Source organism: Talpa europaea, assembly GCF_964194135.1.
Source record: "Talpa europaea genome assembly, chromosome: 15".
NCBI classification, from domain to species: domain Eukaryota; kingdom Metazoa; phylum Chordata; class Mammalia; order Eulipotyphla; family Talpidae; genus Talpa; species Talpa europaea.
Window position 1 is genome coordinate 21,635,623 of NC_140083.1, and position 22,507 is coordinate 21,658,129.

Genomic DNA, 22,507 nt, shown 5'->3' on the forward strand with positions numbered 1-22,507 from the left:
TAAATTGTACACTTAAAAGTGTATAGCAACAGGATAGAAAGTGTAGAGTATTACCAGACATAGCAAATAAAAAGTATAAGACTTGTAGTTAAATTTCATATAGACAAATATTTATTATAAAAAGTAGAGGAATTGTAGCTGAATTTGAATTTCAGATAGACAAATTTCTATAAGTAGGCCTCATGCAGTATCTAAGATATACTAAAAGCCTACTGTTGTTCATCTGAAATTCAGATTTAACTGTGATTTTAGATTTCATCTGGCAACCCCTTGTGTAAGTGAGGCAATGGAGTAATTAAAGAAGGCTACTTCTAAGAAGTGACATATAATCTTAGATCTAATGGGAAAATTGTGTTATCCAGGTTCAGAGCTGTGGGGAAGAAGACAGAGGGTACAGGGATGACAGACAGACAGACAGACAGAATGACTAGGTAGAGTAAGAGAGATACAATAAAGATCTGGGACTAGTAGGCTAGATTAAGAATGTTAGATGTTAAACACATTATTGAAATCTTGAGCTTTGGTCCTGGGGCTACAATGAGTCACCTGCTGGTGTTGATTCACCTCTGAGAAGCCCAATTTACTCTTGGGTAAAATGGGTGTTAAAATGTTGGCAAATGAAATGAGACACAGATCCTGAATGGTCTACCCAGAAAAAAATGTCAAGGTCATCTAGTATAAGTCCCTCAAGAGACAAAAGAAAATGAGGTCTGAGCAAGGCATTGGACCCAAACAAAGAAAAGTGCAAAGAGCTTTGAAGTCAGATAGCCTTAGTCAAAGCCTGCCTGTTTTGGGTAAGTGAATCCACCCCTCTGAGTTTCCACACTTCTCATGTGTAGCATGAGATTAACCTCTTCCTAAATTGTTAAGGTTCATCATAAAATAAATGGAATGCTTGTCACAGAATCTTACATGCAGTTATTTTCTTCTAATCATTTTTTTTTTTTTTTTTTGGTGGCGATCATGTAGGTTGTATGTTCACAATTTTAAGGAATTTCGGAAACTTGGTGTGAGACAAGAAGTCAGAACAGAAGCAAATTGATGCCTAAGACACACTTTACATTCTGGAGATTCAGGAAAGATTATGAATTCAAACAACATATCACCTGAGGCACCCAGGCTATGAAATTTAAAGGTTCAAAGGACACAGTGGAGGAAAGAGAGACTGTGAACCTTGAAGTTTCCCTCCCTTCCTGGCAACATTTTAGTGGGGCCTTCTAAAGATGATCAGATTCAAATGCATTCAATTAGTGAAGTGAAAAAACATTTATCAATACCTTTCATGAAAGTTCTAAGCAGCTTACAATCTACCCAGAGGAAGGCAGGCAGACTAGTACATGGAATAGATATGTATCTGTTGACTGGCCCAGGGGAGTGGACTTCATTAACAGGAAATTTTTACTAGGGTGGAGAGAGGATGACTCTGTAAGGTCCATGGAGGACCAGCCCCTCAGAAATACCCCATGGAGGCTGACCCAGCTTTGAAACAATGACACTTGTTCCTGTTGAAGGTATATAGCAAGTGAGAGCTGTAGAACTGGTTGGTGCTCTAATTTTTCATTGCCTCAAATATACGGAGGCACATGGTTCATTCTTGCTTGGTAGGTTAGAATTTGATAAATGTTGGTTGAATTGAATTGTTTGCCCAGTGGCTCAGTGCCAGGTAGATGGCAAAATATTTAGTGGAATCTTTCATATGTTGAAAAAAATAATTAAGGTACATGTTCAATGAACTGTTACTTTTTTCCACAAAGAGAGATGGGTGTTCACCCATCCATTGCTGAGTTTAGTCCAAGCAACTGGCCATATTAGGAGAGAAGTTGTTTGAGAACAGACAGGCTAATCCATTAACAACATTAATGTCTGTGACTCTAATCCCCAAATGTGGACCGAAAAAAAAAAAAAGAACTTGGAATGAACAGGGTATTGGCATTTATAATTTGGAGACCTATAAATATTTAACTTGAATTGACCATGGTTTAATGCCTCTAGACACTTTGCTTCTTTGTGTTCCTCTGTTGGAAGAAAGAAGTAAATTTAAGAAAACATTCTCGTGCAAAGGATTAAGTTTAAGAAAGCCAACCTCCCACACCTTCTACAGTTATTATTCTGAGCAAAGGAAACTATTGTTCTTGAGGATGTCTTCACCACTTTCAGGATCACCAAAGAAAGATTCAGTTGTGTTCAGGAAGACTGCTTATCCTTGCTGGAAAGGGAGCAGCATGTTTTAGATTTATTGTTGACTATGAGTTGAGAGGAAAATATCAGTTACTCCTAGTTAGACTATTCAACTGACTTATACTCCTTTTGGTGTGGTCAGAGATTTCAGAAACCCGGTGCTCTTAATCTTCCTAGGTTTCCAATAAAGGAAACCGTGCCTTCTAGGAGGTTTTCAGGGAAAGTAAGGAACAAAGGTGATGAAAATGGACCAAACTCAAATGCTCAACTAATGTGAAAATGTAGAAGATGGAGGTCACTTGCACCCACTGGTTTTATTGTTCCCAGTTTCACCACCCCATTGTTGAATGTGACCATTCCTTTGTGGGACTTTTAAAGAATATATGTTGGCAATTTCTATGGAAACATGTGAGATCTAAAGAGATGCCCATCACAACCCTATTCTGCTTTAAAATGTACTTGGGCGTGATTTCTCTGGTTTATAAAATATCTTCCTAACTATAAAAGTTACATATCTCACAAAAAGTTTAGTAGTAGGAACATTAGCAGCATCAGAGATCATGTTTTAACAAAACAGACATTACAGTTTGAAATCCACTTTGTCTACATTATAGATATTTAAATACATTGTAAATGCTTCTCTCCTCCAAACAAATGAGGCTTGAATTTGGTGACTTTTTTTCTAACTCACTGTAGATCTACAGTAGCCAACACAGTACCTGGTACAAACAACTAGGACATTAGAACTGTTCTGTGGGTGACAGGATTGCTGATGATGGTACCACAGACATATTTTTTAGGGCAGGTTTCATAACCCCTGGATACATTTGTGGGGTGGTCCTGGTGATTTGTGCGTGTGGGTGGAGAGAGAGGTTCTGGCTTTGGGCCAGAGATGTTAAGGAACCTACAAATGTGGGGCATGGTCTTGTTCAGTGTAATAGCCTCTAAAATACTGTGGTTCTCCAATGCTGAGGATTCTAGTCTGACTTATGGGGGAAAAAGCCACTAGGAATTATTGTTTGTGCTCATGGGGTTGAAAATTGGTTATATTAGAAAACTACTTTTTTCAATAAGTGAAAATCTTAAAGCACTGAATCCACATTGCTCTGGTCAACCCATATGTAGAAATGTAACCCAGAAATATTATGTTAAAGAATTGAGTTTATATGGTTATTTGCCACACAATGCGTTGGATAGAAAGTTGATCTTTCTGCCTTCCACTTGGCAGATATTTAAATTTGGTTGATGGGTTAAACAGAAGATCAGATACAGGAAAATGAAACATGAATCAGTAGAAAATAGAGCTCTGCCTCCAACTTAAATCCCCCCCCCCAAAAAAACCCTAAAATATAAAATATAGGGAGACAAACAGAAATACAAAAAGAAAGATTTACAATACAAATAACTGACCTTAGATTTGTTTGAAGAATTTAAACATTATAGATCATTAAGATATCAGACAAAAGAATGAAAATATGAGTAAATATATGAATGGGCAAATCATCTGAAAGGACTTATAAGTGGCAAGTAAGAGAGAGTGAAATTCATTTTCACCAGAAAAATGGAAATATGTCAATGCCAGACAAAGGTTCCATTTTGTGTCCAGTGGATTGTATTTTTGTGTGTGTTACAATATCCAGTCATAAAAATCTGTTTCATTATTTCTGCTTTGCTCATTTACTGCTTTTCCCTTGCTTCTCCGGGTCTCAAGAAGTTTGCTGGTATCCAGCCTTTGTATTATTATTCCAATCATAAAGTAATAGAACAGGGAAAAGGAAAAAAGGAGATCCATGTCAAATTAAATTTACCTGAACTTTTATGTAAATTCCATCCCCTAACTTCTGCTTACCTTTCTCTGTGGCATTGCTCCCTCTATTTTATGCTTCATGCAAGGCCATAGTAATCTTGTATTTTATGCATCAATAATTTCCCAATACATGGGATTCAGTTCAGACCTTAAATCTGCGTAGGAGTCTCTGACTAGTTTCTGTTCTAGCTCTATCTCTTGTCCATCCCACTTGCTGGTGATGCTCCAGGCAAATCAAATACTTTAAATTCCAAAAATTGCTCTGCTCTCTCTTGTTCCTTGGCGACTACACCTCTCTCAAGAACATTGTTTTTTCCGTTAGTTAACTTTTATTTTTTTCTTTAAGACCACCTACTGTGTGCTCCTTGGACACTGTAAAGTATTTCTGCCCCCTGATCTGAATCAGATACCCTATAAGTGAACTTTAAAGACACTCCAGGTATTTACCTATATTATATAACACTTATCACGTGTATTTTTACTTATTTAATTGTCTAGCTCTTCTACTAGATACTTCTTTTTTTAATTAATTATTTTATTTTTTTAAAACAATATTTTCTTCCCCCCACCTCCTCAGGTTGGGTCCCCATAGAATTTCCTTCCCCAAGGCACCCGTGCACCATCACCTCAGTCCCCTGTGCTCTGATCCCTCTCCCTCCTCCCCACTGCAGGATGTCTCTGACTTGTAATTGTCTGTTTTTGCTTTGTTATGTTTTGTACTGTTAATATTATTTTTTTTACACTGATGTCTTATTTGGTTCTCCTATAGTCCTGTTGTAAGTGAAACCATGTGATATTTTTCTTTTTCCTTCTGGATTATTTCACTGAGCATAATTCCTTCTAGTTCCATCCACGTTGCTGCAAATGGCATGGGTTTATCTTTTTTGATTGCTGAATAATATTCCATTGTGTACATATACCACATCTCCTTGATCCAGTCTTCTATTTTGGGGCATTTGGTCTACTAGATACTTCTTAAGCACAAAAATTTCCTTGTATCTCTAGTACTTAGCATGTATGAGTTGCTTAATAAATAGAGTAACCATAGAATTGGTCTCCCCAACAAGGATGTTACTATTAGCAGACAGAGTCTACAAACTAGGTCAGAATGTCTCTCTCCAGTTCTGGGACTAGACATTTGCCACCACAAATGCAAACAAAAGGGCCTTTTTGCTATAAAAAGGAGTAAACAAGCAAATTATTCTAACCAATAGGGTAGAGGGAGAGGAAGGAGTAGAAAAGAGGAAGAGATAGGAAGTCCAGTTCCAATGGATGGTGGGAGGTGGCCATGCAGCTGCAGGAACAAGCAGGGTGCAGTAATCTGCCACAACTGAACCTGGGGGCTTCCCTCCCACCCACTGCATGAGCTAGGGGCTCCCCACCCAGCCCACCTCCAGGCAGAGTGACCATGAAAAGAGAGGGAAACCACATGCCTTGCTCCCTTTTAAAGACTTTCACACCCTCCCTCTCCCAAAGTGGCTGATCTGCTCTGTGTCCTGCTGAGCACCCCCTTCTCAGTACATCAGGAGTGAGTTCAGACAACAGCACTGCGTAGGCATAGTTCTCTCCAGCTTGAACCCTTTGGGACATCGGGAGGCAGTGTGACCCCTTTTTAGCTCCCACCACTCCAACACTATTAATTTTTCCATTGGAGCAACAGATGTAGGTGAGCAAACTGGAACATGTGATCTTCCTGTCGATACATGCGTGGGTTACATATACAAGCCATTGGATAGGCATGCATGCGTGATCAGAGTACATGCACCATTGCAGTGATTTTTTTCAAGTTTGACTTCCTTACTAGACTTTTAGTTATTTAATGACTTCAGCACCCTGTAGGGTTTATTGTAAGTGTTTCATGAGTGTTGAATTAATGAATAAGGACATGCTACCCCCTACTATCTCAAACAAAGCATTCAGCACTTATCTACTGCAGAAAGTTGGTAGAAATGAGTGATTCAAGTGAGAAAATGGAGACTTGCATTGGTGTGTACGAGAAAACCCTTCCATAGAAGAGAATGATGGTATTTTCTACCATTAAAATTAAACCGTATTTTTTGAGGAGTTTCTTTTCCTCTTGTTTACTAAATCTTTTATGAACACACAGTGTCCAAAGTCCAAAATAAATACTTTATCCCCCAGAACTTCTGTGTTTGTTGGTCTTACCAGAGCTTGTGGGTCACTGTGGAGAGCAGTGTAGAGAAACACACAAGAAAACATGTGAAATTTGGACCATCTTTAGTCCAAGTAGATTAGAGATGTCAGAATCACTTCATTCCCATATGTTTCTTGGCTACGAAGTCAGCCAAGTCAGTTCACATTCACAAGTATATTTCTTATATCTTCCTCCTTTTTCTTTATGTATTCTTTTTACATTAGTCATCTCTAAGAAGATCCTTTCTCTTTTTTCTCTTGTGTGGGAATCTTCTGCTCATTTTAACAGTTTTGTGTTAAAATTAAATACTTTGATTGAGTGATGAAAAACAAATGTCTAGATGATTTACAGAGATCTTTGCTTAAGCTCTGAATGTAAAACATTTACTTCCAGGCACACTCATTACCTACTTACTGCTCCAAGTTTCCAAAGCACAATTCAATGCAGTTAAAAAGTATGAACTTGTTGGTACACATTTGTTCCTAGATACACATAATCAGACAAGTGTGTCAACATTCAGGTATGACCTTAGGAATGCAGGGTGCTAGTGATTGGATTCTTGAGATGTTTAGGTATGTAGATAGAAGGATGAGAGCTTAATTCTAGTACATCTTTCCAAGCGTCAGCAATAAATCTATTGAGGAGGTTTCAAGGCACTCATAATGGACCAAAATAAATAAATAACACCCATTCCTTTTCACAAGGCTCAAGAACAGTCAGAAATCAAGACAAATCTCTACTTCAGTTCTTTCGGAAGACTAAGGTATAAGGTTTCAAGTTTTGGAGCATACTGGCTACAGCTTGTCTTTGCAGAAAGAACCAAATTCTTCTGAACTACACCAAAGGAATCTGAGCTAAGTGTCTTATGCTTCTTATTCAGTCAAAGAAAATTTGGCTGATGGGAGGCAATATATTAGAAAGAGACCCAAGTCTAGCCCTGAACAAATAAGAAACCATGAATAGTTAATTCACTTCTCTTCCTGGCTTCATTTTCCCTCTGTGATAAACCTAAGAAGTGATCTATAAATTCAAATATTTGATTCTGTAAATTCAGACCCTGAAAATAAAGAGACAAGTACATCTTCTGACCACTAGTCGTCCTTCTTGTGCAGAAAATGAAGTGTGATTGAGGTGCTTTTAGATTTGTTGGCCATTTATCAAAAATAGCAGACATTGTGTCTGCAAAATGCTTGGTACTTGTTTTCCTCATATCATCCAGTTTCTTCTAGGAGTTTTTTATATACAGCATTCTGTGTTATAAACCTGGCAATATTTTGGGAGAATCTAGTGATGGAGTTGCCATATACTTAGCTACTAAGTAAGTATTTTTCTAGGAGGAAAGAGTTTTCATAACTCTCCACATGCCATAGCCATGGGACCTTAGGTAGGAGCTTGACAGAGGGCAGTCTGCCATTTCCAAGAAGTTGAAAAATGCAGCCTTTACCTGGGAAAGCAGGTGCCTGCCCATTCTGTGGGCATTTGTGCAAGAGAAAACTACTAGGAAGAAGGGCTGTAATTCTATTTGTGTTAAATGAGGGACTGTAGGTGGGTGTGTTTCAGATAGTAAATATTCTTTAACTTCTAGCAGCAAAAATGACTTGTTTTCTGAAGTTGTTTAAACCAAAGGCAATTCAAATTGAAGCAAAAACTTAAATGTGCCATATATATGTGTATATATATATATATGGATATATATATTTGAATTAGAAGAAAGGTAATGAATGACAATGCTTTCTTTTTTAGCGTTTACTGATAAAATATGGAACATTTTTTAGACTATCATCGCCTTCATTTTTGGACCATCCAAGACAAAATAGGATTGAACCAATAGGTAGCCCTTGTGCCATTATACTAGCTTCTATGTAGGGCTATGAAGAAGAGGGTTTATGGAAATATTACTATAGGTATAATTATTTGACTATATGTATTTACATTATGTTACTATCATGTGGTAATTGTTATAATCATAATATCTTGTACTTACTAGGATGTTTCTGTGTCAGTCACTATGATGTTTGACCTAAATTGATTTATTTCATATACATATGAGCCTATGAAGTATAAGTACTACCCTCATTTTGTCCATGAGGAGACTAATGTCTAGACAGGAGCCTAATATTTGAATCCATACCCAAACTTCAACTACTGCAGTTTATTATTAAAAACCAAATATTTACCAATGGCTACAAAGATAAAAGAATAATTAAAACACGAAGAAATATTTTTGTTGTCACTACTGCTAATTTGTTTTATAGCACTTTGTTAAGGAACAATAGATGATCAAATTTCCTGTCACCATGTGAATATGAAACATATCCCTCTCTCCTAAAGGACAGTAATAAATTAAACTATAAAATCCCTCAAACAAGCTCCATTATGAATGGTTAATAGAGATTCACGAATACTTATATAAATTGAATATTCCCCAAGTTCCCATATTTTTATATTATACTTCAAATGATAATTCAATTTCATGTAAATAAGACAAATCTCATGACAAAATAAGCTGGTTTAGACTTTTTTTGCTTTAAAAAAAAAAAAAAAACCTTTTCCCCGACTGCCATGTGGAGTATAATACAAGAATACAAGAATACTTTTTATTTTATGTAACATTTATGGTTTGATTTTACTTAAGAAAGTAATTAATCTGAACTTTTTAATATTCTAACATGTTTTACCAGACAAGTCAGCATTAGTTCCTACTCTTACTTCCAAATAAGATTTAAAATTAAGAAAAAAAAATCTAAAATCATTTAGAAATATACTTTTCTGATTTTTTAAAATATAAGTACTAGTTATGTTTTGTAATTTCAGCTTAAACAAAATTTCTATGTTCTTTAATTTAAATTCTTGAAGTGCTGTTATATCAAGGAAATTACTGAGTAACTTTAGACTTATAGATTTTTTTTTTTAAAGATTTATTTATTTATTTATACAAGCACTGGGTACAGTCAGATGCACAGGAGGGTGAGAGAATTCACCAGAGCCAGAGCGGGGAGCAGAACAGGCAGACTGATGAAGTACACTGCTGAGGGGAGCAGCGGGCAGGAGAGGTCTGCACGCCATGTGGGACCCTCCCCCGGCGGCTGGGAATTGAACTGGTGCTGCAGAGGCTGTGGGCAGCTTTGCAACCCAGTGCTTAACCGCTGCGCCATCGGGAAGGCCCCTAGATAATTTTTAAGTAAGATGATATACTAAAACATTAGCCACCAAATATTGTTTTAATAATTATGTTAGTTTGCCTCTTTTGGATGGCTATATCATTGGATAATATCAATGAATATATATTCCTCTTCGCCACTTTCAGAGAGTGAGAAAAGAGATTGGTGTAGGGACAGATATGCTATCCCAAGAGAAATCTGCACTTCTGTCCACTCATGAACTTTCTGAGCGTGCTCAAATGCTTGTTTAGGACACACAGTTGATCTCCCAATTCCTCCAGTTAATCTGCTAAACTTTATAATTAATATGGGCAATTCTCTTTCATAGCAACATGGATGGCGTTAGAATTATGCTCAGTGAAATAAGTCAGAAGGAAAAAGAAAAATATCAGATGGTTTCACTTATAGGAAGAATATAGGGGAACCAGATAAGACATCAGGGGGAAAATAACAACAATACAAACAATACAAAACACAACAATACAAAACACAACAAAACAAAACAAAAACAAACAGACAATTATAAACCGGAGACATCCTGCAGGGGAGGAGGCAGGAGAGGGATCAGAGGGAGGGAGGGAGGAGCACAGGGGACTGAAGTGATGGTGCACGGGTGTGTTGGTGAAGCAAACTCTATGGGAACTACACCTGAGGAGGGGAAGCAAATATTGTTTAAAAATGAACAATGATGTAAAATATATATAAATTAAAAAGGGAAAAATATGGGCAATTATTAAAAAAACTCACTTTTTCTCCAGTCCTTGTCCTTCACTTTTATATGACTAGCACACGAATAAGAACCTCACAGCACATGTATGGGGTGATGTCCCCACACAGCCATTCTTTGAATTTCCTAAACCCGCTGGTGTCTCACAGTTGATTTACGTTCGACACTAACTAGAATTAGAAAAGACTCCTCAGGTTAAGGGTTGAGTCCCAGGAGACTTCCCCCCTTCCTTACCTTCCACCCCCCGATCACAAGTAGTATGTTCCCAGGTTACCCACAACTTCTGCCAGACCTGGCTATAAATTGGAGTTTCCCATGATGACTCCCCCATGCAGTTGGATTATTTGCTAGAACAGTTTACAGAACTCAAGGAAACACTTATTTACATAAACCAGTTTATTATATGATAAGAATATGATACAGGACACAGATGAACAGTCAGATGAAAGATACATAGGACAAGCTCTGGAAAGTTTCCAGGAGGAGGAACTCTGTCTCCCTGAAGTTGGGAGACACCCTCTTGGTACATGAATGTGTCTGTCAACTCAAGACGCTCTCTATATCCTGTCTTTTGGGGAATTTTATGATGGATTCATCATGCAGGTATGACAGATCATTAACTCGAGTTCCAGTCCCCAAATGGAGACTGGAGAATGGGGTTGGGGAGGTAGGACCAAATGCTCCACATTTCTGGCCATGGCTTGGTCTTCATGGTGATCAGCTCCCATCCAGGAGCCCACTGAGAGCACATCTTTATAAGGAAAGACACTCCAGTAACCCAGGAAATGCCAAGGGATTTAGGAGCTTGTGTCAGAAACTATGGTCACAGACTATTATTAAAAGATACTCGTAGTGATCTTGTTTCTTAGGAAATTATGAGAGTTTTAGGAGCTCTGTGCCAGAGACAAATATATGTATTTTCTATTAATATATCACAGCAATTGAGACAATGTTAGGAATAATAGTGACAATGAAATACAACTGCATATCGATATAATATATGCTTTGCTTTATCAAGCTAAAAGAATGTCGTTTTGACCCCAAAATACAGTATTAGGTTGTTTGGAATATGGAAAAAAATAGAGAAAGAAATGTTTATGGTTGTAAAATGTTTTAGAAGACTTATAGAAAACAAACCTGCCTTCACGTGGTTTATAATAGTCAAAAATAATGAATTTGAAAAGAAGTAATAAAATGCATTAAATATTGGCAAAATCTATTCAGTTTTGGGGAAGTTATTCAAAAGATAATTTATAAAGAGCCTTCATATCATTTACTGCCAAATATCATATTCATGCAACACTAAAATTTGTTTTTCTCTCTTTGAAAATGAAAAATGCGTTTTGGCATCATGTACTCTTTACAGATGTAATAAATTTTATCCTTTACCTATTATGCACTCTACTAAGATAGAAGATATTCTCTATCTTCCTATTAGTAAAAAAGAGCTCCTTACTTAAATGAACTAAGGTTTCTCATATTTGTGTATTTAAAATACATTATTGCTATTCAATTGATGAAAAGCCAGTTTCCAAGATTATTTTCCTTTTAGGTATTCTATAGGCCTATTTTATTTATGTAATGAAATCTGATTTTGATAATCTCTTTGGTTTTGCCTCCTGAGATTGTAAATTTAGAGGGTGGGATTAATATATTTTTTGATGCATAAAATATTATTGAGATTTCCCAGAGAGTACAAGAGCATTCACAAAATTTTCTCCTTCCGCCTTATGACTAGAGGAATGCTAGAAACAATTAGGTTTGTTTAGTATGTTAAGGATTTTTAAAGTATCTTAACACTTCAATAAGAGCTGTCATTGCAGGTAGCCTTTTGTATGTCTCTTTATGTCAGGTCAGGAATGTCAATATATTAAGTGAGACTTGAAAAGAGAGGAGTTGATCCGTATTCATAGGCACTGCAGGTGAAACAGAGAGGTGAACTTCTGAGGCTTGGTTTTGTATTTTCTGGATCAAAGAGCAAGCAACATAGAATCTTTTGAAAGTCTAGTTCTGGATTCTTTATACATATACCCTCATGAAAGATAATTCTCTGGCATTTTAACTTCATAGGTGCTATCTGGTTCTATATATTCAAGCCTGGTAATATTTGTGTTACATATATGGCCAGGACATAAAAGAGACTCTGTGTGTGTGCATTGTATTCATACTAAACAAAAACCTCTTTGGAGGTTATTTATGATCATAAAGGTATCTGTTAAGAAAATTCATCCCAAACCTGGAAATAAGACAAATTGGGGCAACATATCATTTCTTCTATTTTTTTTAAAGATTTATTTATTTATGCATACAAGAGCTGGAGTACAGGCCAGAAGTGAGGGGGGTGAGAGGATTCATCAGAGACAGAGCGGGGAGCAGAACAGGCAGATTGACCGAAGTACACTGCTGAGGGGAGCAGCAGACAGGTCAGGAGAGGTCTGCTGCGCCATGTGGGTTGCTCCCTGCCTAGCCAGAAATCGAACTCATGCTGCAGAGGCTGTGGACAGCTTCACAGGTTGTGTCTTAATGCCTTGCGCCACCAGGGAGGCCCTGTCATTTCAATGTTACATTAAAACATTAACAGCCTACCAAAGACTTATTAGGAGAACATGCCTTTGTTCAACCTGCTGGTCACTCTTGATAGAAAGACTAAATTTTGGGGAGTTTACAAGTTAACTTAATAAATACTAAAACTGTATAATTTGTCTTCAAAGAGTGCCCAGAGGAGAACAAATGATGGTGAACATAATGTAGTATATACAGATGATTTATAATGTTGCACACCTGAAACCTATACAAAGTGATAAAATTTGTATATTGATATGTTACATCAATAAAAAAATAAAAATAACTAAAATAGACCTCCACATATACAAATAGGCAAGGTAGAGTCTGCAAGATCTGATTTAAGGGTGCTAAAAATGTGTTGAGCTCTAAATGTCTCATATTCTTTACTGTAGAGTGGCCTGAAAGTCTACCATTCAGTCTTTTAAAGGATGCCTTTGTCCTCTTTTAGAATACATGAATTCCTAGAAGGATTAAGGCAAAGAAAAAAGGTGAAAAACTTGGTCTGGGGCAGGAATTGGACCTGCAGATAGACTTTGTGTGGCCTAAACAAGTGTTTGAATATTTGAATGATTGCCAACATTTAAAAACTAAGGGGTTTTCAAGAAAAATCTCTCTTCATGTTGAAATTAGGCCAACTTTCCCCCTTGGAGATAATCTTTTGAAAGGTCAGCACCCTCTAGGGATTTCCAGTTCCCACCTGATTTATGGCTGTCTCAAAGGCTACCTGCCAGCCCTTTATGACCTCTCATTTTAGCTGCTATCAGCTCTCACAAAATAATAGATTTGCTGGAAGAACTTTGTGCTCAGCAATTGAGACAAGACTTTTGGTTTTCTTAGAGGTAGGGAGATGATAATTAAAACAAAATAGGGTTGTGGTAATCATAGCTGTATAATCTGAGTCTTAGAAAGGAATTTAGAGATCATGTAGATGCCCTCCCTCTCAATGAAAGAATGAACTTACTTAATCTTTACACCAACCTTTTGTACAAGTATTATCACACTCTCTTCAATGAGGAAATGGGTCCTCAGAAAGATTGCACAGCTAGTGGCTGAGTGGCAGAGTCAGGGCTCTGTCTCACTGGTATTAGTTAAGTCTAGAACTCCCTACCATGGGATCTTAAAGAGATATCTACACTCTCATTTTCGTTGCAATATTACACACAGTAGCCAAGATATGGAAACAATCTAAATTCCCCTCTACAGATGAATGCATAAAGAAAGTTATACATACACACATTCATATTAATATATATATATATATAAAAGTAGGTACAGATAGTAATATTATTCATCTATGAGTAAAATGAGAATAACAGAAATCCTGCTGTTGTCACAAAAAGAGTTGACCTTGAGGACCTTATGCTAAGTGAAATAAATCAAACAGAAGAAGTGAATAGTTTGTATCACTTGTAGGTGATATCTAGAAAAACCAAACTCAGAAACAGAGTGGAATGTTTGTTGCCTGGGGCTGAGGGTGAGGGGTTGCCTGGAGCTGTTGGTTAAGGGACAGTCTTCCAGTTAAAGATGAATAAGTTTTAGAGAATCTCATCTACAACATGGTGATTACATGTAGAGTTGCATGAGCTCTTTATATATTTTGTCAAATGTATAATGTAAAAATATTTTATCCCATTCAGTAAGTTACCTTTATATTTGTCTAGTGGTTCCTTTTGTTGTATAAAAACACTTTAGTTTGATGGAGCGCAGTTTGTTTGCCTGCTTTTCCCTTGCAGTTGGAGTTGAGTCTCCAGACAGACCTCTCCATGGTTTATATCCAGGGCTGTATAGCTTATGTTTTCTTTTCTGTATTTTATAGTGTCACATCTTATATCCAAGTCTCTAATTAATTAGGAGTTAGTTTTTAGATATCATCTAGTATCTTTTATTTTTTCATGTGATTATCCAGGTTTCCAAACCAAATTTGCTAAAGATATTCTTTCCTTTCTCCACTCTGTGGTCTTGACTACTTTGTCGTGTGTGTGTGGATTGACCTCTAGGTTCTCATTCTTTATATTGATAGTTTGCCTTCCCCCGCCCCAATGCTATACTGTTCTGATTGCTATAATTTTGTAGTATGCTTTGAAGGCACGCAGCATGATAGTTTCAGTTTTCTTCTTTTGTTCTCAGGATTTCTTGGCTATAGAAATAGCATATGGTACAACAATATAACACCTAGGTATGTATCCAAAGAATATGAAAACAAAAATTTGAAAAGATATATACTCCCAGTCTCACAGCAACACTATTTCTAAAAAGCAAGACATAGAAACAACTTAAATGTTCATCACTGTGTGACTGGATAAAAAAGAGGTGGGATATCTAGTCAATAGACTACTACTCCACTATTAAAAAGATGAAATCTTGCCTTTTGTAATAACATGGATAGAATGACGTGTTTATGCTAGGTGAAATAAGAAAGCAAAAGACAATTACCAGATCGCTTTCTCACATGTAGAATATAAATAACCAAAGCAAATGAACGAATAAAACATAACAAAAATAATGCTTGGACTCTGAGAAAAAAATATGGTGGTTACCAAGGGGATAGTGGGGAGTGTGGGTGAAAAAGGTCTTGGTCTCTTTGATAATAAGATTGGTGACTGTGGTAAGACAAGTACACATATCAAGTTGTGAAGTTACCCTTCTAGAACTTTTACAGCATTGTAGACCAATGGTAAATCAATAAAATTTTATTAAAAATGTAAATAAAATATTGGAATTAAAAAAGATAAGGTTTCTTTCTTTTTTTTTAAATGGGGTTCAGAAACAAAGAAAGAAGAAGGAAGAAGGAAGAAATTCCTTTTAATGTTAATCAGTGAAATTAGGTATTTCTTGGTAACAATCCATGTACGAATGCTTCACATACCTTCTCTTATTTAATTTTGCAAAAATTCTATAAATTAGGTTTATTATCACCCCCCCCTTTTACAAATGAGGAAATGGAGGTGCAAAGATGTTAATTAACTTGCCCAGACCACAAAGCAAATAAATAGTAGAACAGGCCTTTGATCCCAGGCACTGTGAATAGCATGCCCACGCTCTTAACCACATCACTGCATGAGGAATCAATGTGAGAAAATTATTCTAAGTGTGGGGAAAAAGGAACTGATCTCATTGTACCCTGAAGGTTCTGGAGTAGTTAAAATATAGCATATAAGAGGAGAAGTAATAGAAAGCAGGGCATCCACAGAATTTCTACAGGAAAAAAATCAGGTGCAAGAGTTGCTAAGGGACTTATCTTAATGTTACATTTCCATAATGCTCCATTCTTAGTGTATTACATTTTAGGTGAAATGGTGGCAGTGGTGGCATCAGCGAGGGTCAGCGAACAGCTGTTGAGAAGGGTGCTATAAAGCTCTTGTTATTGTCACATCTGAAGAATTTAGCTGGGGTGACAGCTCACGTGCCCTCAAATGTGAAACTGATTGCAGTTAATGCAACTTGTCTATGATTTGTGTGTAGAAAATACTGGGGAAAAAGGGAGCTGAAAAATTACTGTAGTAGGCTAAGAGTAATAAGATTTGAGTTGAGTGGAGACTTCCAGTTACAAAGGAAGAGACAGTAGAAAGCAATCCTTGCATGGACATAAAGGAGTGGGAGCAGTCAGAGTGGACCCTGCTATTTTGAAACTCAGTCACCAGAAGTTTGGTAGAGTGACTAATAGGAATGGAATACCATGGGACAATGCTGATTTGAACAAATTATAGAGCTAGCTTCTATTTAAATACATGGAAAGGCAGATATCTTTTTAGTTTGCCAGGCAACCTGTTCTACATGGGATAATTCAGATTATTGTAGATGAGAACATTAAAGTTCACATTAGTGAAAAAAGCTTGTCAGAAATACAAATACTGAGGTCATTCCATTGATATTTTTCCATGGTCAATCAGAAGAGATTTACATTTCTTTAAAATACAAAAAGAAGTCTATAATTAAACAAAAAACTGAAATAAGTGCTTATAATAATATTTGGAAATTTAGATCAAAACTTGAAGGAAGACAAAAATTAGATGAGGGAAAAAAGTGTCCCAGGAGGAAGGAATAACATATATGAACAACCCCCTGGGTGATGGAGAATCAGCAGTACATTTGGGGAATTGTAAGTAGTTCAGACCAGATAGAATGTAGGTAGGTGGCGGGGGTGGGGCCAGGGAGCCAAGTTACTGTTTAGAATCATAGTTACAGTGAAAACCCAGAATACAAATTACTAGTGCTCACCAAGGTTTCCTCTCCTTCCTGAACATGTAAAACTGTATTTTCCAGAACCCTTGCAGCTGTGAGAAGGTTGTGGCTAGTTCTGGTCATGGACTAGATATAACAGTATGAGCTATGGTAAACAATGACCCCCTGAAAAGATATCCATGTCCTAATCCCCAGTAATATATGATTATGTTACTTTGTTACCTTATACGACTAAAGTAACTTTGCAGATGTATTTAAGTTAAGGATCTAGAGATGGGATAATTATCTGGGATTGCTGTATGAGCCAATGTAACTGTATTAGTCTTGTATTATTTCTTGTAAATAAGAGATGTGTTGACAAAGTGGGAGTGTGTGTGGTGGAGAGGAGAGAGGGAGGGAGAAATTTGAAGATGCTAAATTACTGGCTTTGAGGGTGGAAGTATGGGTCTTCAGCCAAGGTATGTGGGCAGCCTCTAGAAAGTAGAAAAGGCAAGGAAACATTTTTCTCTTCCCTAAGTAAACAGTTGACACATAAACTTTAGCCCAAAAGACTCATTTGAGTCATCTGACCTCCAGAATTGTAAGATAACAAATTTGTGGTGTTCTAAGCCACTACATTGGTGGTTATTTGTTATAGTAGAAATTGGAAACTAAAACATGTAATGAGATGATGAATGTTTCCAAAGGATTCTGCATCTTCTCTTGTCCCTAGTATTAACATGGAACGCCTGTGGTGGCAGGTCTATCAGACTGACCCTGTCTGGTTTGATGGTATAGCTAGCTGTCTGAATGAGTGCTCCTTTTCCTCATTAGGAAAAAAAAAAAAAAAAAAGATGACCTAATCATGTTTTCCTCCATTTTTCTTGCTTATTACGTAGCTGAAAACCACCACAATAGCATTATCTAGAGTCACCTGCTTTGATCCATCTTGCCTAATCCGGCATCACTTGATCAACTGCAAGTGGGCTGTCCACCTAAAACAAAGTCCGACCATAACTCTTTCCTCTTTAAAACCATCTGATAGCTCTCAGAACCAGATGAAGCTTTTTGTCCTGTCTTGAAGGGTCCTTCTCCAGTTCTCCATTCTTGAGTCCTGACACCTTCATGCACCAGCTCTGCGGCAACTACGTGGAGTTTCCAGACTCCATCACATACCACTTTCATTCACCTTGCTGGTTCTTTTCCTGAAATGTTTTCCTCTTTTTTTCTTCACTGGAAATATCAGCCTTCAAGATTCTTCTTAAATATATCCGATCTCTTTTTGTATCTCCTTGCCAGACAGATTTTTTTCCCCCTATAAACATTAGCTTCAACTATTCCAACCTTGTTTTTCATTTTAACTGCAGTGTGTTGAAACAGTTCCCAAAGGATCTAGTGGGCTAGCCACCAGAGCTCAGAAATCACAGCTGGGAAGACACCAGCTTGAAGTCAGAGGCTCTGCAGCTGGTATTTGGAAGGGCTGAGTGTTTGGTATGTCTGGCCATAATCCCTTCAGAGTTCAGAACTGGGATTTTGTGTGTCTCTTAAATGCTGACAGTTAATCAGCTTCTGAACAAGTTATTTTTTAAAGATTTATTGATATATTTATGCATAGAAGAACTGGGGTATAGGCCAGAGATGCAGGGAGGGGGGTGAGAGGCTCTACCAGAGGCAGAGTAGGGAGCAGAACAGGCAGATCTACTAAAATACACTGCTGAGGCGGGTAGTGGGTGAGACAGGAGAGGTCTGCTCTGCCTTATATGTGTTAGCTCCCTGGCCAGGGATTGAACTCAAGCCAGAGTGGTGATAGCATGATAGTGTTGAGACTTAACACTACACCACCAGGGAGGCCCCCTAAACAAATTTAATCGCTCCTTCCTACCCCATATTCCACCCAGTTATACTTTTAATTTATGTTTATTTACATGGAATACATCTGTCGATGTAGTCAGATGTTGATTTTAGCTGCCCTGCATCCATGAAACCTTTATCCGATCACAGTGTTCTGCCTTTGGGGACGTTTTGTCCCTTGCTACTACCTCTGTGGTTAGGAGGAGGTGAGTTCTTATTTCCCTGGAATTGGATGATGATTATAAACTTTATTTGGAAAAATAAATAAGACCAGCCAAGAAAACCTTGTCCGGGAGGGCGGGGGTTGGGGGAGGGCGGGTATGAAGGAGAGGATAGCATCTCCAGCAGATATTAAAACTACTATAAGGTCTCTATAATTAAAACTGCTTGATTCTCACATGGAAAACAGACTGATGGGACAGCATAGAAATTCAGAAATACATTCAAGCTTCTAAATTTTGTTCATAAAAATGGTGTATTGCTTCTGTAACAAATTTAATAACTTAAAACAACACAAATTTAGTAAAGCTTACAGTTTTATAGGTCAGAAATCTGATATCATTCTCAATGGATTAAAACCAAGGTGTCTGCAGGGATTCATTCCTTCTAGAGGTTTTAGCAGAGAACCATTTCCTTGCTTTTTCTGGCTCCAACATACCTCTTGCTTTCCACAGCTCATGGTCCCTTCCTTATCTTCAAAGTCAGCAGTGAAACATCTTTAAATCTTCCTCTGACTCTTCTGTCCCCCTTGAAAGGACACTATGATTATGCTGCGTTCACTTGGATAAGTCTAATCATATCTGAAGGTCAGCTAATCAGCAAACAGCCTCGCCCGCTACCTTAATGCCCTCTTGCCTTGTAAACTTCCACAGGTCCCAGTGATTAGGATGTGGCTATCCTATTTACTGCAGGAGGCATCTCAAATGATGGGAAAAGATGAATTCATAAAATAAATGATGTCAAGACAATTTATGGAAAAAAGATAAAACTGGTTTCATTCATCACATAGTATACAAGATAAATTCAACTTGTCAAAGAGACTTAAATATAATACTATGAAACCATAAAAATACCAGAGAAAATATGGATGAATTACTCTATAAATAAAAGCAGGTAAAACCTTCCAAGTGTAACTCTAAATCCAAAAGTAATAGTATCAGTTAGAGTGTGTGTGTGCGCGCGTGTGCATGTGTGCATAAATAGACATACACGTATGTACATAGGAATGGCATTTATGTAAAAGTTTTTGCAAGACATTAAAGTGACAACTGACGATAACAGTGTTAATTTATCTCACAAACATTCTGAATAATAGCCAGAAAATTAAAAGACCAGTAACGCTATAGGAAAATGGATAGTTAAAATTAATGTCAGTGGTGGGCCTCCCTGGTGGCTCAGGAGTTAAAGACAGTGCTATCATGCTATCACCAGCCACTGCAACATAAGTTCGGTCCCTGGCTGGCCAGGGAGCAAACCACATGGCGCAGCAAACCTCTCCTGCCTCACCCACTCTTCCCCTCAGCAGTGTATTACAGTAGATCTGCCCGTTCTGCTCCCCACTCTCTCTGGTGAATCCTCTCACCAACCCCTCCCCATACCCCAGTTCTTGTATGTATAAATAAATAAATCTTTAAAAAACTCAATGGTTTTGAAAATAAGGAACAATGATCAAATTTGCTCGTTATAAGAGCAATGCAAATTAAAACTCACCAAGATAAAATTTTACCTACTTGATGGGCAAAAATCCAAAAGTTTAGCAACCTGTTCTATTGAACTGGCTTTGGAAAAATAGATACTCTCGTACACTGCCAGTGTGAATGTAAAATAGTACAATGGCCATGACACAGCTTGGAAACATCTAGAAACTACATATGTATTTACTCTTTGACCCAGCAATTCTACTTCTAGGAATCAATCAAAGTTACACCAGCACAAGTTTTAAAAGACTATTTGTTGAAGGGCTTTTTATTCTATCAGTATACCAGAACCACCCTAAATGTACGTGAAGAGGGGGGTGGTTAAGTGGACTGTGCTGTTTAGCAATGCAGTGGGGTATCATGAACATCTCCAAGTGCCCCTGTGGATTTATGTGAAGGATATATTGTGAAGTGAAAAAGCAAGTTGGGGAAAATGTGTGTAGTAGGCTACATTTACCAAAGTGTGGTATGTATCCAAATCAATTAAAAAAAAACACATTAAAAAAGAATATTCAACTTGCGGCATAGCCACTTGGTGAATTTCATTTCACATGACTTTAAAACCCAGTGCTTTGCTATAGTAGTGTATAGATACTCAGGACAAAGGGAAATATGATTGTGTGTATAATCAATCAATTATTCAAAAATTAAGAAAAACCTTAAACTGTTACAGTAATTATATTATTGGTTATAGCACTGGTATTTTATTCAAAGAGTGTTATGTGTCACCCTGGAAATACACAGATGAATCTTTCTGTGATGTCTTAGTTCAATCATCTCTGTGTCCTTTACAGCCAGTTATAACAGAATATCAAAGACTGGGTGACTTAAACAACAGGAATTTACTTCTTAAACTTCTGGAGTCTGAGGAATCTGATGCTTCCCAGGGGTTTTTAGTGCCAGCCTTGAGCAGAATTGTAAGATAGCTAGCTACTTTCTGAGATTTGCTTCCATCCTCATCTTGGAATTGGGTGCAGAACTTTTACTTAATCTAATGAAAACTCCTAAAAAATGCATGACTAGCAAAGAGTAATAAGCCTCCTACACTCACATTTCAGTTTTGAAATTTTCTTTTACCCACCGAAATGAACCAGTGTTTGATTTAGGACATGGGCCAGATGAGTTTGGAGCATTTTACCATACTAGTTACCAAGGAAGCTTTCAAACACTACTAAGGTCATGTTAAAAGAATTCAGGGCCTCCCCGGTGGCGCAGCGGTTGAGCGCTGGGTTGCGAAGCTGTCCGCGGCCTCTGCAGCGCCGGTTCGATCCCCGGCTGCTCCCCGGCCACCGGAGGAGGGTCCCGCATGGCGCGCAGACCTCTCCTGCCGCCCGCTGCTCCCCTCAGCAGTGTACTTCGGTCCTTCTGCCTGCTCTGCTCCCTGCTCTGGTGAATTCTCTCACCCTCCCGCGCTTCTGACTGTACCCAGTGCATGTATAAACAAAACAAACAAACAAATAAATAAAACATGCCTCAAAAAACAAACAAACAAACAAACAAACAAAAAAAAGAATTCAGGAAGCAACCCAAAGAGATTCCATCTTTTCAGAGTAGGAACAATTCCAGTTGAAGAAAAAAAAAAAAAAAACATGATTGATAATTGCTTGAGCAGTGTTTTCTATATACAACTATGCACACTCTTAGTCATCATTTAAGAAGTTTCTTTACTGATGTTGTCTGATTATTCTTTTACTTACTGGGCAAGTATCCATATGCTATAGTAAAATCAATTTTATCAAAAAAAGGACAGAACAATTTGATGATCAATAAGGATGCAAAATGGTAGTGACTTTAATAACAAAATGTTTAAATCAATGGTTCATGATAATGCTTACAAAAGAATAATGATCATCAACAAGATGCATTTGTCCAGAATGCTAGGGAAAGAACTCAATATTTTTAAAATGGATGAAAAATGGGATCGGAGGAAAGACTCAAACATTCACTGTATGTACTATTGGGTAACCAAGTGGCAGATGAGGAGAAGTTTCTCTTTATAGAAATATTCTAGGAAATAAGTGGAAAATATGATAAAAATTCAGTTTTATTTTTTCACTTCACCTGGCCCCTCAGTGACCTTCATTAGGGATTCAGATACTGAGCATTAATGGCAACTTATAAAATTAAGAGACAGTGTGCCTGATAGAACAATACAACATCATCTGTAAAGAAGTCTTATGAAAAGTCAAATATAATCTGATTAAG